The 16,948-nt window shown below is 36.3% G+C and overlaps 1 pseudogene; it reads right to left on the bottom strand.

The window, feature by feature from the left end:
- Positions 1-7,017: 7,017 nt before the first annotated feature.
- On the bottom strand, positions 7,018-8,716 carry LOC149407264 (anthocyanidin 3-O-glucosyltransferase 2 pseudogene; annotated as a pseudogene).
- Positions 8,717-16,948: the final 8,232 nt, after the last annotated feature.

Here is a 16,948-nt window from a genome sequence, read left to right as displayed (position 1 = left end):
GTGTGGAAAAAGAGACATATATCTCATATTGTCTGATGAAAAACAACGAATTTAGACCGAGAGCAAATTCATCTTCAAACATCGTTCATGATCAATTTTTAACGTAGGATCAGGGAAATATTAGCACACGAGCTTATTGACCACCCGTAAAATTCTCGTTTCACAATTGTACTCACACGTTTACCACGCTAGACATAAACTATTACTTCTTGTTACTTCATAACACAAAACAAAAACACGTCCACGAGCTAAGCTGTAATAATTGTATACAATGCAAAACAAAAGATAAATTTCATTTTGTAGAGACAAAAGTTATGAAAATATCTCAATTAGACTCACTAGTTCAAAAATATCTAAAATTAGACTTTTGTACCAATTTCGGACAAAAATACATTTTCAAGGTAATATAACCATTTTTCACTTCACTTCATTCCCTACTTCTTTTCATCTCTCATTCTCTCTCATTTCCTCTCGTTTTCATCATTTTCGAGTATCCAATTCGTTCAATCCCGTCGAAATGGGTTAGTATGTTCCTTCATTCATCTTTTATAGTTATGTTGATATAGTTTATGTAGAAAAAGAAAAGTTGGTAGATTTAGGTCAAAGAACCCGGAATTTAATGTTATTTCCGATGAAATCCGATAGTTTAGGATGAAATTTAAGTACTATTTCCGATGAAATTTAAGCTAAAATTCCGTCAAGATCTGACAGGATTCGACCAGATCCGACAGGCTGTCAGAAATCCGACCAGATCTGGCGGGATCCGACAGTGTCCCATGAAAATGAAAAAATCCGGTATTTTTTTATTTAATGTATTTATGTGATATATCTTGCAGTTTTATTGATGGTTAACGACACATGGGAGAGAAATTGACAATTATACATGTTCAAAAACGCAAGAACATTTCCGCTTGAAGTTTCGAAAGAGACGACGTACACGGGGTTAGTCGACAAGGTGTACAATAGAAGTCGATATAGACATATCAAAGTATGACTTAAAGTTAGAAGTTCCATATGAAGCGGGTAATATACCGATTGAACCTGCTTTGTTGAAGGACGATATTGATGTTAAGTATTATACGAAGTGCAAAAGTCATAGAAAATATGCGCTTTATGTAACTTTGATATCGAAAGAAATCATAGCGCTAAAATGTTATCAATGAAGAGTTGCCTCGTGCTCAACAAGAGACGAAAGAATTTGATAATCATCGATCCAGATGATGAAGTATACGTGCGTGATAGAGATGATTATCACAACAACGAGGAAGATGATGAAGAACAAAATAACAAGGTTGATGAAGATAAAAGTGACGGGGGAGAAGATGGACACAACAATGACAAAGAAACAGAATTTGAAGAGTTTGCGAATCATGAAGAATATAAGGATTTTGTTAAACATTTTGCTGTACCATCAGGACACGGTGATCCATCAAAACAAGGTGAATCGTCACGTGACTCTCGTAAAGATGTTTCACAAACGGATTTCGTGCCTTATTTATGGGAAGCTCCTGACTTCACAGCCGATGATGTTGTCAAAGAAGAACGTAATGAAGGTCCAAATCTGTTGTCACATTCTTTCACAGGTAATAAAAATAATGAGATCTACTTATAATATAGAAAATGTTATGTTATATATTTTATAACCATTGATTACAATAGGTAGCACAGAAGATATATACCTTGGGAAAGAGTATGAAGAGTTTGTGTTCATATCCGATCGACATGTTAGCATCATACATGGTGTTGAAGAGGTGTTCCCCGGTATCCCTCATGGAACATACTTCCATCATCTCAAACTAAATGTCCAACATAAATTCAAGACCGATCATTGCGACATTGAACTGTATGCTGCCGCTTATGCTTTCAATAAGCGGACTTTCGAAGCTCATTTTTGGCAATCAAGGAGGAAAGATGTTGAGATGGCTAAGTATCTCGAGGAAGTCGGTTTTGATCGGTGGGAAAGAGCATTTTTTCCTGGAAAACGGTAAAACTAAAACTCTTCCCTTTGTCATTACAAGTATTTAACTATATGTGTAACGTCACTAATATGTAACTGTTTATATAGGTGTGATATAATAACAAACAATAATGCAGAAAGCTTCAACAATAAGACGATGAATGCTAGAACATTTCCCATCACCATTTTGCTTGAGTTCATTAGATTCACACTTCAAACGTGGTTTTTTAATCGAGAAGAAATTGCTAGAAAATGTGAAACAAGACTGTTCCCGAAGTTTCAAGAGAATCTCGAACATCTGAACGGCAAGGCACAATATGCGAATACCTACGGACTCGCGATGTTTGAATGTAATGTTAGAGAAGAGAGAGGTGACTTTGATGTTCTTTGATGAATAACACATGCACTTGTGGACTATCACAACTACTTGGAATCACGTGCGAGAATGCTATCGCATCTGCACAACACATGAGTGTGGACATTTATTCGTTGTGCAGTCCTTTCTATTCGAAGGAGATATGGATTGAGATGTACAAGGAATCTATATATCCTGTTGGGAATGAAGACCAGTGGAACGTTCCGGATGACATAAAATACATGAAGGTGTTGGAACCAGTTGAAAATAAACAAGCCGGTCGACCGAAGAAAAGTAAACAAGGAAGGCGAAGAGTCAATCGATACCCATCTCAAGGAGAAAAAGTTGTTATTCATCGCAAATGTGGTAAATGTAGTGGTATGGGAAAAAACAGGAAGACATGCACATGGAGAGAGTGAAGACTTGTTTATGTTTATTAAGTTGATCGTTATGTTTATTTTTTAAAACTTATTTTGTTGAACAATTGACGTTTAAGTTCGAGTTGAACATGTTTGTGGTTATGTTTATGTTTATATTTTTATTTATTACTTAAAAATATTTAATGAAACTATTTAATGACATGAGTGAATTTAATGACATGTAACTATATAATGACATGAAACTTAAGATATAAAAAATATTTAATGACATAAATAGTTTTAATGACATGAAACTAAAGATATCCAATATATTTAATAATATGAAACTAGAGATATCCAAAATATTTAATGACATAAAACTAGAGATATCCTAATATTTAATACATATCATCACTCTTCTAATTGGAAAAATAGGTCCGTCGACCATTTCTTCCTGAACGTCTTAATGTTCTCGCTTCGTAGTGTATCAAAATTGGGGTCGACAAGGATGTGCTCCATGTATTTGATTGCAAACATCCCACAATCACCAGTGACAGACAAAATCACAAAATGTTATATACAAATAACTCTTAAATAATTATGCACAAAATGTTTTACATACCTTTTCACACATTGTGGAACAGTATCGTCAACTAGCCATAAGAACGGTGGAAGTCGAATTTCCCCGCCATCTAGCTCTCGCTCCACCCTCAGATGCTCGTTGAATAATCTCGACATTGCCATAACCATCGATATCGCTTGAATCCAATTCTACATTAACATAAGAATGTAAGAAAATAAACATATGATTTACTATAAACTTTAAAGTTTACTAACCTCCATCATCGTTCTGAAGTTGTTGGCATGTTCTCTATTCTTCACAATATCATTTTGGCAGTCCAAGACGGTTATGGTCCACTTTTGGAGGTCGACTCGGAACGTGAACCAATGCATCTGTTTGAAGTTGACGATGAACAAAATCTCTCTCACACACAAGTCCATGGCAAGACTTGAGAGTTTATGTATCCAGTCATCGGATCAAACACGATTCGTTGATCCCAGTCTACGATCTCCGTCTCTTTGCCTTTTTCGTCGACAATCTTCTTGTACTCTTGTTCTTTTGTATAAAGTCCGTATACATGTTGGACCAACTTGGTATCCATGATGCAGACGTCTTGACGATACCCGTCATATTGTCGTTGGCATCTCCGTAGCATATCCATAATAGCATCAACATGTTGTCAACGTATTTGGATTAACAAATATATTTAAGACATAATAATTAACCTTTACTATAAATACATATCAAAAGTAAAGTAATTATACATACCGTGTCGTTTAGCCATTTTCCTTTCTCGAGAAGGATCTTGAAGAAATCTTCTTCCACGTTAGCGACCTTCACATAAATCCTCGGCATAAAATGACCATCAAGTTTACGCGTATGACTCCACTTCACGACGGCATCCCAATCTTTAAGTATTGGCTCCTTCAACGGTTTGAACGGCGACACCCGCTTATTTGTTGCATACTTTGGCCGTGTCAGGTCCGTGAAATCGGCGGAGAAAGTATATTTTCGAATACGCTTTTGAGATGGCATTCGTACCTTCTCTTTCGCCTTCTTCTGTGCTAGGGTCGACAATGGCTCATCTTATCTGATACATCGTTCCGCCGGGGACATTTTTTATTCAGAGAAGCCGACTTCCTCGTCGTAGACGAGGGCTGCGAAGACGACTGCTGCGACGCCGCATGTGAAGGAGGAGGGGCAGGAGGACTAGGAGGAGACGGGATCGTCGTGGACTAGGATGAGGCGGGGATCGACGTGGACGAGGTTTACGAGCTTGTGTAGTTGGTAACGGCCCGGGACATAAACCCGTCACGTTCGTGAATATCATGTTTATCTTCGCGAACATGTCAAGCTGTAAGTTGACGACACAAAATACTAAATAAGAAACTACATTTTTATAGATATGACTAATTTATATCTTTATTTATTAAAACTAACATGATCTCGCCTCATTCTCTCTAGCCTCCGACCGTTTGTACTTAGAGCTCTCAAGACGGTCTCCTGAGATTGTACCAAATGACTATGAGATTGTCGAAGTTCATTATGAGAGTTTTTAAGTTGATTCTAAGTCTCGATCGTATGATTCCACATTTCCTCCGTCAAAGACCACATAGGGAGATGATCGGGACGAGCGGGAGGTGCGCGAAGTGCGGGCTGAAATGATTGAAACTAATAACTAATTCACATTAAACTAGTAATTAAAACTCATATTTTTAATTAATAGATAAAATTTACCTGACGAGGTTCTCGCGGTGTATCTGAAACATGATCTTCATCATCGTCTTCATCACTCCACAAGTTCTCGTCTTCGTCCTTTTCTGCTTGTCTGAGTACGCCGGCTTCTTTCGCGATTGACTGTACTAAGTCAACCTCTTCCTCGATATTACATGGCTCAACCATGTTTTCGCCTTCAGTCGGTTAGAGCGATTGACTGAGTTGCGTTTCTAGTTGCTCGAAGAACTTGCGCTCTCCGATCCTTGGTCTCAACATCTAAAGAACACCGAGCTATAAGACAAATAAAATTATAAATATTTAAAATTTAGATAAGTGTAGTTCTCTAATAATATTTATAAAACATATAAATTATAAATTACCATTGTTTAAGCAAAACCTTCTCGACATCCTTGCGTGTCATCACCAGAACGCTTGACCACAAATGCATCCTCGGTACTCGGACACCGACATTGTTCCCGAACAACTGACCAATCTCCGGAATAGCCTCGAACGCCCAATATTAGACGGCGTGCAAATTCCCCGGTAAGGAATACTTCGCCTTCTTCTGAAGAACGTTCTCGTTGGCGGATTTGTCCTTTTGTTTAACGCAGTAGCGGTACAAGTCCACGGAGAGGGCGGACAAAGTCTCTGCCCACGTGATGTTCCCCCGTGGCAGAGAATAGAAGAACGGCAAGTCCTCAACCATGTAGAGATACTTGTTGTTGATGACTCTGTTGTGTTTTACTCCGAGGAGATACCCAAAGACAAGCACGCACAATCCGAGCTTGTACGCGTCCTCCGGATCTTGACATGTTTTGAGCGCGTTCATCAAGACTTTGAACTTGGCGTTTCGCACGCCTTCAAGTGATCGGTCACGAGCCTATCACTCCTTCGCTCATTCTGCTCCTCCGCCGTCGGACCATCTTCCATACTGAATCCGGTGATCAACGCGTATTCGAGTCTTTCGAATCTCACGCATTTATTTCCCAATCCGAAGTAAATCTCACCCCTTTTCGTTGACTCGATCTTTCGAAGAAGAAGAGAGCGTAAGAGTACTGTAGAGAAATTTAGCGTTGTCGCCTCGAAGAATTGAGCGAACGGAGTCTCTGCAATCCTTTGAAGTAGATCAAGAGCGGTGAATTTTTCTTTCACAATCTTCAAGATTCCCGAACCACTATATGTGATTTGACCCAGAAAATTACTCTCACAAAGAAACGTCAATTTGTCCTAAAACACGAATTATAACAAGATTAATCACGTAATATATAACAAATAATTTTAAAAAATCAACTAATAAATTATAAAAAAAAACATATATCATTCATTCATTCTTTATAACGTAATTAATTTTCTATTTATGTTTCATGATCTTCAACCAGTTGTCTCCTACCTAAAACACAACTAAAAGTTGAAAAAAATTAAAAATAGCGTCGGAGGTTGGAGACGGTCGGATCCCGTCGGAGGTCGGATCTCGTCGGAGACGGTCGGATCTCGTCGGAGACGGTCGGATCCCGTCTCGTTGAAGACCGTCGGATCTCGTCGGATCCCGTCGAACACGGGCGTTGAAGACTGTCGGATCCGGTCGGATCTCGTCGGGTTCATTTTCAACCAAAAATTTCCAGAAGTTTGACAACTCTAAAACTTAGTTTTACCTCTAAATCACATATAAATCAACTTAAATAACTACTTATCTTGTATTATATCATCCTAGACAACTAAAACCATGAAAAAAACATTAAAAAAAAAGGTTGAGTTCTTGAGAGGTTGAAGATGATGGTCGGAGACGGTCGGATTTCGGTTGTTGAGGTCGGATTTGTGGAGGTGGGGGTCGGGTCTCGTCGGATTTTGAGAGGAGAGGGGGCATTTTTTTTTCTTTTTTTGAGAGTGAGTGTGCACTGAATGAGAAAAGAGAGAGGTTTTAATGGGTTGAGAGTAATTTTGTCCAAAATTGATACAAAAATCCAATTTTGGATATTTCTCAACTCTGGAGTCTAATTGAGATATTTTCATAACTATTTTTTACAAAATGAAATTTCTCAAACGAAACTACTTCCACAGAGGGTATATATTATTTAATCCACAGACTCCATAACTTGATTTATGAAACAGGACATCGAAGTATAGGAAAACCACAACGTCATGAGGATTAGAATCCATACCAGCTTTTGTTAACAAACAAAAGAACTTAATTATTCTCCAAAACATCGTCCACATAGGGACTTTTTTTTTTTTTTTAATCCACAGACTCCATAACCTGATTTATGAAACAAGACATTGAAGTGTAGGAAGAGCCACCTTGAATCAAAGTTTTCCTACTCTTCTCGCTCACCGCCTTCACTCTCTTCCTTATCTCACTCTCGCTCTCCATCACTTTCTCTATTCCTCTCTCTATTTGCTCAGCCTTCACAACGAACTCTCCCGATGTACCAGCGATGAAATCTCTCCTGTCGTCCAGACTTATCCCCGCCGCCAGTCCCAACTCCGTCACCATCTCGAAGGCGTTGAGATGCTGCTCCGCGTACAGCGGCCACGTCGCCACCGGAACCCCGAACCACAGGCTCTCCAGCACGGAGTTCCACCCGCAGTGCGACACGAACCCTCCCACCGCCACGTGGCCCAGCACCGCCACCTGCGGGGCCCACCCCACCACCTTCCCGATCCCGGCCGTCCGTTCCATGAATCCTTCTGGAAGCACCTCCGTCGGATCATCGTATTCACTGGGGTTGGGTAAAGCTGTATCGTCATGCCCGTGTCGGCGTAGGGACCACAGGAACCGAACCCCGGTGCGCTCGAGCGCGATCGCGATCTCTCTAACCTGGCCTCCGCTGAAGCTTCCCATGCTCCCGAAGCACAGGAACACCACCGAAGAAGCCGGGTGTCCATCCAACCACTCCATGATCTCCGTCTCCCTATCGGTCCCTCCAAACCCCGGGCCAAAGTTGATGATTGGCCCCACGGGGTAGACCGGAGGGAACTTCGCATCCTCCAAGGTAGACAAGGCTTGGATCAAGCCGGGTTCTAGCTCGGAAAATGTGTTGACCAAGACACCCTTGGACTTTGCCATCCCTTTGCCGACTTTCTGAAGCAGCGGAGCCATGGCCTTATTCATCAAAACAGAAGGCAATGCCTTCTTTGGAATCGGATTGGCAAAACCGGGCACTACCAGATCGTCTTTGAGCTCGGAGTAATCGCGATTGTCCTCGTCTCCGAGCATGTGAATGTTTAGGGAGAGAAGTCCGGCCCCGGACGTGAAGAAGATGTAGGATGGGACCCCGAACTCGTCAGCCACGTCAATCATGGCCGTGCAAAACATGTCAAGCACGAATGCGGCAACACGGACCGAGCCGCCGGAAGATATCTTTCTGACGGCGTCGCGGACGTGGGGCTTCTGGCTGTCGTGAAATGTGGCTATGAAGGTCAACGGCGTGGTGTCGGCCGGAGGATCGGCGCCTGGGAGGTCGACGAAATTGATTCGTTCCAACACGGCGGTGGAGCAGAGAGTCTCGGCGTATTGGTTGCGAGTCGGCTCGAAAGGGAACTTAAGGAGAAGAACGGTGACTGAGAGGCGAGAGTCTCTGGCCACAAGGAGCTGTGCGATCTCCACCGCCGAGGACAAGTGGCCTGCTCCGGTTGCCGGGATGAAGATCAGCTCTACCGATGAGTCCATGTTATTGTGAAACTCTGTTTCTCAGCCCATGCTTGTATTTGCTTCCTTATAAGTTATAATACAAAACGTTCATTCTGGGCCACAGATTAAAATACATATTATCAACCAGTCTACAATAAATTTCAAGAGCTACATCTTAAAGTTGACGCATTTAATTTAAGCAAGAGTAACGTCATTGCTTTGCTGGCACGGCTTTAGGATTTGAGTCAATAATTAATTTATATATTTATTCCGTTAATAATAATAATGGCCCATGCTCGGGTTATTATTATTTTTTTTACAGTACGTTTGTTTGAGTGAAACCAATAATTTAAAGAGAAATTGCCTAATTTACCACCAATTTCATAACATTTTCTCACTTTCTACCAAAATGTTAATTTTTCCCAAAATGCCACCATCTATGTCAACAATGTTGACATCTATGTTTGCCCTTCACTATTAGATGTCAACATTGTTGACATATATGTCAATATTGTTGACATAGAGGTGGCATTTTGGGAAAAATTAGCGTTTTAGTGGAAAATGAGAAACTGTTATGAAATTGGTAGCAAATTAGACAATTTCTCTAATTTAAATATCGATACTGGTACCGATACCGATGTTCTGATTTTACTAATAGATCGACTACCGAAGGATATATCGATATGTATTCTAAAATATTTACAAAATCCAAAATATATAGGGGTATTGACATTTCTAGGAGTAAATTATGGTGTTTGGACACATTTATATCTTTTTTGAAAAATGACACATTTAGGAGTGTTCAAAAGAAAGAAAAACATAGTCAAAAGAAAGATAAATAAAACTTACTTAATGTACCCTTGTTTGTTTTTTTTTTTTTGTGTCTATTTACTACTTTATTCCACCTAATATTAAATATTTAAAAATTATCAACTATATCTCTTTCTCTCTCTTCAACCCCACCACTTTTTCTATTTACATAAAGTTTATTTTTCTCTCTCTTCAACCCCACCACTTTTTCTCTCTCTTCTTCCTAACACATTTCTCTCTCTTCATATATCTTTCCCACGGTAATTTTCCTCTTCACCCTTCTATTTCTCTATTCTTCCATCTTTTTTATCTATTCTTTTTTTACTTATTTATTTTTTTCTTCTATACTTTATTTTTTTTTCTTTTTTTTAGCATTTTTTTTTGCTATTTCTTTCTTTTCCACTGTTGTACATATGTTTTATCTAAAAAATACATTTATAAAATCTTGTTTTAAAGCTTGAAATCTGAAAAATGAAATTCAATTTTTTTTTGGGTCAAGCGGCTAAATGGCCAAATAGAACTTAAGGATTTGCAAAATAGCCAAAGTTTATCAAGTATAAGCAAAATAGCCAAGCTGCGATTATTAATCCAGGCAGGATTAAATTTAATCCACACAAAATATCGGGATTAAATTTAATCCAGGCAGGATTAATTTAGTCCAGGGATGAGAGTAATGGCTATTTTGGTTAACCTAATGAAACTATGGCTATTTTGCAAAAGCCATAGTTTGAATTGGCTAGTTCATGCCATTTTTTCTTTTTTTTTAAATCATGGTAATGTTGTACATATGTTTTATTTGAAAAATACATTTATAAAATCTTGAAATCTGAAAAACGAAATTCAAATTTTTTTAAAAAAAAATCATGGTTTTGTTTGTGATTAGTACATAACTAATTCATCTTATTTAGTGACTATTAAGTAACTGATTCACCTTACATAATGATTAGTACGCAACTAATTCACATTATGTAGTGATTATTAAGTAACTAATTCCCCTTATCTAGTGAGCCAATCAACCGTTGTCCAGATCTTATAGAACCAATTCTTCAGTGCAATGACTTCAACACGAAAATCGAAAGGTGGTCGTAATTCTTTTTCAACTTCGTTGTACATAATGTTGACTCTCTTTTTAACAACAAATATTACGTATAGGATGCTTTGATGGATTGGGAAATCCTCTTCTAACCTTTTAGAAGATCTTCAGCTCATGTGTTGGAGTATAGAATATTAGAGCCCACCTTACTTGTGGTCTTTCCGGGGTGTCATAAAGTGAAATAAACACAAATATCACTATATTTGCTATATAAGTAGCTAACATATAAGCAAAGCCGCCGGTGAATTAGCTACAAACATATAACTAAAATATGTATATTAGTTACATACACGTAACTAATATATGTTTACAAGTATGTAATTGTGTGTATTAGTTACGTATATGTTACTAAGCATGACGTAAGGCTGAATTAGTAACTACGTTATGTGAATTAGTAACTGATGTGTAACTAATTTACCTTATTTATTGATTATTTAGTAAATAATTCACCTGATTTAGCGACAAGTACGTAACTAATTCATCTTGATTAAGTGACTTTCAACTAATTCATCCCTTGTGGACCCATCTTCTGCGCATGTTGGTTCCACTCCGAGCACCAGAGAGAGTGATTGATAGGGGTAGTAAGTCTTGAGCTGTAAATTTGACGATTAAGACGTGCACATGGTCTGTAATTTTGACGAATAAGACATGCACGTGAAGAGAAATAATCTAGGCATATGTATTAAATTTGAATTTGAATCTCCTCTCGATGAAGAGCAATGAACTCAGTATGCATGCTACTGAACTCTTTTTCCAAGTCTGTTAATCTCTCCTGAAATAATAGGAACATAAATGACAAACATAATAATTCATCTTATTTAGTTACTTTTAACTTATTCATCCCTTGTTTTCGACGTTGTATAGGTGCGACCGTCATTGGTGTACGAGTTTGAGGTCATTGACGATTAAGACATGATCTTGGGCTGTAAATTTGATTAATAAGACATGCACGTGAAGAGCAATAATCTAGACATATGTTTTGAATTTGAATCTCCTCTCGATAAAGAGCAATGATCTCAGTATGCATGCTATTGAACTCTTTTTCCAAGTTTGCTAATCTCTCATGAAGTAAAAGATCATTAAGTTTGTGAATTAGTTACAAACATGTAACTGATATATAAACATTTGTTACATATTCGTAACTAAATCTATAAATTAGTTACAAACATGTAACTAAATCTATAAATTAGTTACAAACATGTAACTAATATATATTTAATATATATAATAGTTACATATTTATAACTAAAATATGTGAATTTCTTACAAACATGTAAATAATATGTATATTAGTTACATCATAGGTATTCTTGTTGAAATGCGAGTTATTAATGCATTATGTATATTGTTTCATGAATGTATAATGGGCGTAGGATGAGTTCTCACATATGATGCCTATGGGTATTAGTTTTTTATTTCTTCTTGTATTTAGTTCTAGAGGAATACGTGTAAAGAGAGCAAGTTGGAGTATAAGGTATAGAGCCTAAGCGCGGTGGGTGTGACAGAGGACATAAAACCAAGTCTTAATTCACAGTTTGTGACTAATTTCAGAGAACTAGTTACAAGTTTGTCATTAATTTCAAAATTCAGTGATGTAATGACAAGTTTGTCATTAATTTTAGAGAATTACAAATTCGTCACTAATTCTTGAGAATAAGTTACAAGTTTGTCACTAATTTATTGATGAATATGATTGGAATATATATTTTGAATTAATACATTTAAAACAGCAACAACTTTGTTTGTAACTAATTCACAAAATTTAGTGACAACTTTGTCACTAAATCAATATAACCCTTAAATTACAAAATTTACAAATGTAACTCTTAAATTTGTAAAAGAAAATGCACTTGGATGTTGGATCTCAGTTAGAAGTTATAAATCATGCATAACACCACACATACAGTATTCAAGAACCGAAATCGAATTGAAAGACATAGATAAATCCATAATGAAAGGTTTTTTTTTTCTTGACATGACACAATACGAACAAGTTGACAAATTTTGAACATCAATAAATATACCCAAGCTCACATGAGTGAATTTAGCTAATACTTGAACTATAAATTGCACGGGTTCCAAGTTGGACAGTTTGATCTAAAACAACCTTAATCGCCTCTTCCCGGGTATTTGATCGCCATGCTTATGATCTTTATATGTGGTTTCATGTTTTCTATTTCACATTGAAAAAAATCTATATACAAATCTTGAGGCAAACCCATGAAGAAGCTATGTAAAAGAATAATTCTAGTAAATAAACCAAGATTCTTCGGCCAATTTTATCCTATTCAGAGTTGATGAAAATACTCTTTGTTTTCTCATCACTCTTTGTTCTTTAATTCTTTCGCGAGTTGATCAAAATACTCTTTGTTCTTTCAATTCTTTTGTCACTAACTCACTGGAATTAGTTACAAACTTGTAACTAATTTTATATAATTAGTTACAAACTCGTCACTAATTTCATAGAATCAGTGACTAACTTGTAACTAAAACAAGAGAATTAGCGACAAACTTATAACTAAGCACTATTTGTAACTAACTATATGGAATTTAGTTACAAGTTTGTCACTATAGCCAGAGAATAGTTACAAACTTGTAACTAATTCCAAAAAATAAGTTACAAAGATGTCTCTAATGCAAAAGAATCCATCACTAATTTATAACCAAAATTGTAACCCAATAGACTCATCAATGCAACCAAAATTTTAAATTACTGCAGAAACCAAGCTCTGGCCTTTAAAATTGGAAGTTCGCTGGTTTCAAGGATTATCAAATACAATTGCTATATAACCAAACAAACGACATTAGAATTTCAGATCTCGCAATAGAATGAACAAAACTTAGATATCGCAATAGAGCGAACAAAATAGGCATCAAGAAACAAAAAGGGAAATAAAACGAGCTTCACAAATCGGTAAAGGAAATGGAACACAGATCAGGGATCGAGAGGCTCACCAAGCTCCGTTGGAGCTTAAAGGGCAAGATCGGAGAGAGACTGAAGCTCTTGTGGAAGCCACCGTTAAAGATGAATCGGACGAGGCTAGAGAGAGAAAAAAAAAGGTGACAATAATGAAGACATTTCATAAAATAAAATTCTTTGAGACAATTCTTCAAACACATGGCGTAGGAAAAATGAAATCAAACAGAACACCAACAAAATGACGAGCCTAATTTCTCGAAGCTACGGCCACACAATATATTCAAACAAAAATCATAGACAGAGAGAGCTCAGGGTAATGAGAAAGGCGTAGCGGAGCTCTTGAGTGTATGTAATGGAGAAGAAGAAGCGGAAAAATAAGAAAAGAAAAAGGAAAAAATGAGATCAACAAAAGCCAACAAAAATCTATCTAAATTCTTGAGCGAGAAGAAACGAATCCTACCTCAACAAACTCCGGCGATACTACTTATTGAATATGCCGTACGACCTCCTCCTTGCGATGACTGGTCTATCACCATCGGAATCAACCCGTACTCGCGCCGACCGACCTGAACGTGTTCGTCGCCACTCTGGACATTGCGCTTCTCATCTCATCATCATCGGAGGTGGAAGGAGGAGACAATGGAGAACAACAAAGAAGTGGAAGTAGGAGACGCTGGAGGAAGAGAGAAAAGATCGGAGAGAAGGAGAGGGATCATACCTGTTTTTCAATGGGTCTGACAGATGGTATATAAGGTGGTATTAAAAAAAGATTAAGATGGTATTTAAAAAAAAAGGAAAAGAGGGTATTAAGGTCTTTAACTAAGTCAAAGGTAAAGTCAAGGTCCTAAATGTGCCATTTTTCAAAAAAGAAAGTAATGTGGAAAGTGGCACTAATTTACTCCTAGTTATGAACTTATGACAAATTCTAAAATATATATCTTCAAATTTGAAAGATGAAATAGTTCTTCAATTCTACATATTAATATATATATATATATATATATATATATATTCAAAAGCTTGATTTTTATTTTATGTTACAAATGTACATAATTTAATTGTACTTAGATCATATATAAATTATTTTTGGCAATCAAAAAAAGCTTTATAGCTATATTATTTTAGTTATATATATATACATATCTTTAACAATTATATTTTAAAGCGTCGTCTAACTTTTGGATGCGAATAATCGCATCCAAAAGAGCATTAAATGCGACTGATCGTATCCAATGGGATCACTGAGAATCTACTAATTCTCGCTCATTTAAGTATGAGTATTGACTAATGGATGCGACTTGTCACATCCAAAGTCCAAATTTAAAGCGGGATATATTTCCCCATTTTATTTCCATTCCGTTGATGACCTGGATTTATTTTAATTTAATTACTTCTGGATGCGAGTAGTCGCATCCAATTCTCTTTTGATGAAAGTTGCATCTGTTGTCACAATTAGATGCGACTTTGCGCATCAAAAAATAAGGTCACGCCCAATTAAACTCTTATTCTCCTCCTCATTCTTCGATTAAGAAATATATATATATATATATATATATATATATATATATATATATATATATAAATGCCTGTAATAAAAAAAACTGTAAATATGTATGTATGTAAATAGATTATATATATATAGAAAACATTTTAATAAAGAGATTTTTGATAATAAGTGAAGTGTGTTTATATCTCGTTGAAGCAAAAAGTCCCACATATTGCTTAGATATATGAATGATATGAGCTTTCATTTATTATAAATACAAAGAAGGATCATTCCTTCAGCCACCAAAGTCTTGCATTGGCTATTGGGCCCGCTTTTGAAAGCCCGTGTAATCATTTAATTTATTTATCGGCGATGAGTTTTTAACTTGAATTCACTATATCGTGATATTTTAGTCACATCGATAAAATTGATATTTTGATATCGGTAGCATTATATCGTCAATATCTCGTGACATATTCAATGATATTTTGAACCTTATGTGGAACCATGAAATTGAAAATTGACTGTGTTTGAGCCCTTAGACCAATCAGCCTAAGTCATGTGCCCTACATCTTCTTTCTTTTGTTTATTTATTTTTCCATTTTTTTTTCATAGGTTATATTATCCTTATTAGAAAGTGTGGCATATAACACTCAAGAAGCTATGTGACTATTAAAAAGACAGACAAGGATATATCATATCCACTAAAGAGCTTAAAATGCAGTTCGTCATGTGGAATCTCAGGATGAACTGCAATCTAACGTCATATTAGATTAGAGATCCTTCTTTTTGCACGCGAGCCTCTCACGAATATGATCTCAGTGAAATAAACGAAAACACAAGTTAATCAAGTCTCTGTCGGTATGGAACACTGAGATTGAAAGTAATTCTTATATTCGGTTGTCATTGAAGAACAAGAACCGGTACCAAAAAGACCAAGCTTGAGATAATTTAATCGTATGCCACTGATATTTAAATGATTACAAAACAAAAATCCTAGGACGGACATAATATGCCATATGCACTAAATTAAAGCGATTGTTATTATTGTCCTTTTATGTCAGACACAGGAGCCAGTAACAGTGAGAAAAGCGTCATTTACCCTCTTCAAGTATTCGCCCTCTACCGTGTATTTGTCTTTTGATTTGTGTTTCTCTTCTACGAAAGGGACTTCGTTTCCATCTCGTTCTTTATTTATGTTTTTGGAGTTAAATAAAATAAAGAATAAAATTAAAGGCATCCGAAAATGTGGCTAGCTCTCTCTGCGAAAGAGTTCACATACTCTTTTATGTCTATTATTATCTCACTTCGTTTCGATTGGTACCACGTACATATGAGTATCTCATTCCAGTATTTCGCTTATCTTATTTCGTCATTATCTCACTAAAATCGAGCGTTCGATATATCGTACCTACCGGTACGAGTATCTACGATACTTAATTTCTTTGTTACGATCGTACAATACCTTGTTTCTATGTAATGATTGTAGTTAGTATATTATTTGTATACTCTGTCAATGAGTTATTAAAGCAAATTATATGATAGTGGTATAGATATCTTAGGGTGTATATAATCATACAATAAATACCATTCTTTTGTTTTTTCCGTTTTTTACTTTCTTTAGTCGGTTAAGTGGATCAATATATAGTGGATCAATATATAGCAGTGATATATATATATATATATATATATATATATATATAGAAAGATTCTTTACGAGTGTACAAAAATAAAAGGGGAATACGACTCAGTCCAACTATTATATGCGGCTCTATACGTAGAGAGAGAGGACGCGTTTGACACAACTTTTTTAAGCCTGTTTTTGCTGTTAGCGAAAATCAAACTGCAATCTTACTATTTGGTAAAACAGTTTTTAGAAAAAATTTCAAAAACGAGTTTAAAATTGTACATAAGTCACAAAAGCTAGGAATCTTAGCTTTTAGAAAAAAAAACGTTTTTGTATCTGATATAAAATTACTTTAATATCCTCATGTGATTATCCATAGCACTGTTAAATATTTATTTTATGTCTATTTTAGTCTTTTTACTATAATATATTTAT

Source organism: Urtica dioica, chromosome 1 (assembly GCF_054948205.1).
Source record: "Urtica dioica subsp. dioica isolate 48M chromosome 1, U.dioica_male_clone48M_v1_H2, whole genome shotgun sequence".
NCBI classification, from domain to species: domain Eukaryota; kingdom Viridiplantae; phylum Streptophyta; class Magnoliopsida; order Rosales; family Urticaceae; genus Urtica; species Urtica dioica.
The sequence above is the reverse complement of the archived record's forward strand: the minus strand, read 5'-3'. Positions and strand labels throughout refer to the sequence as shown.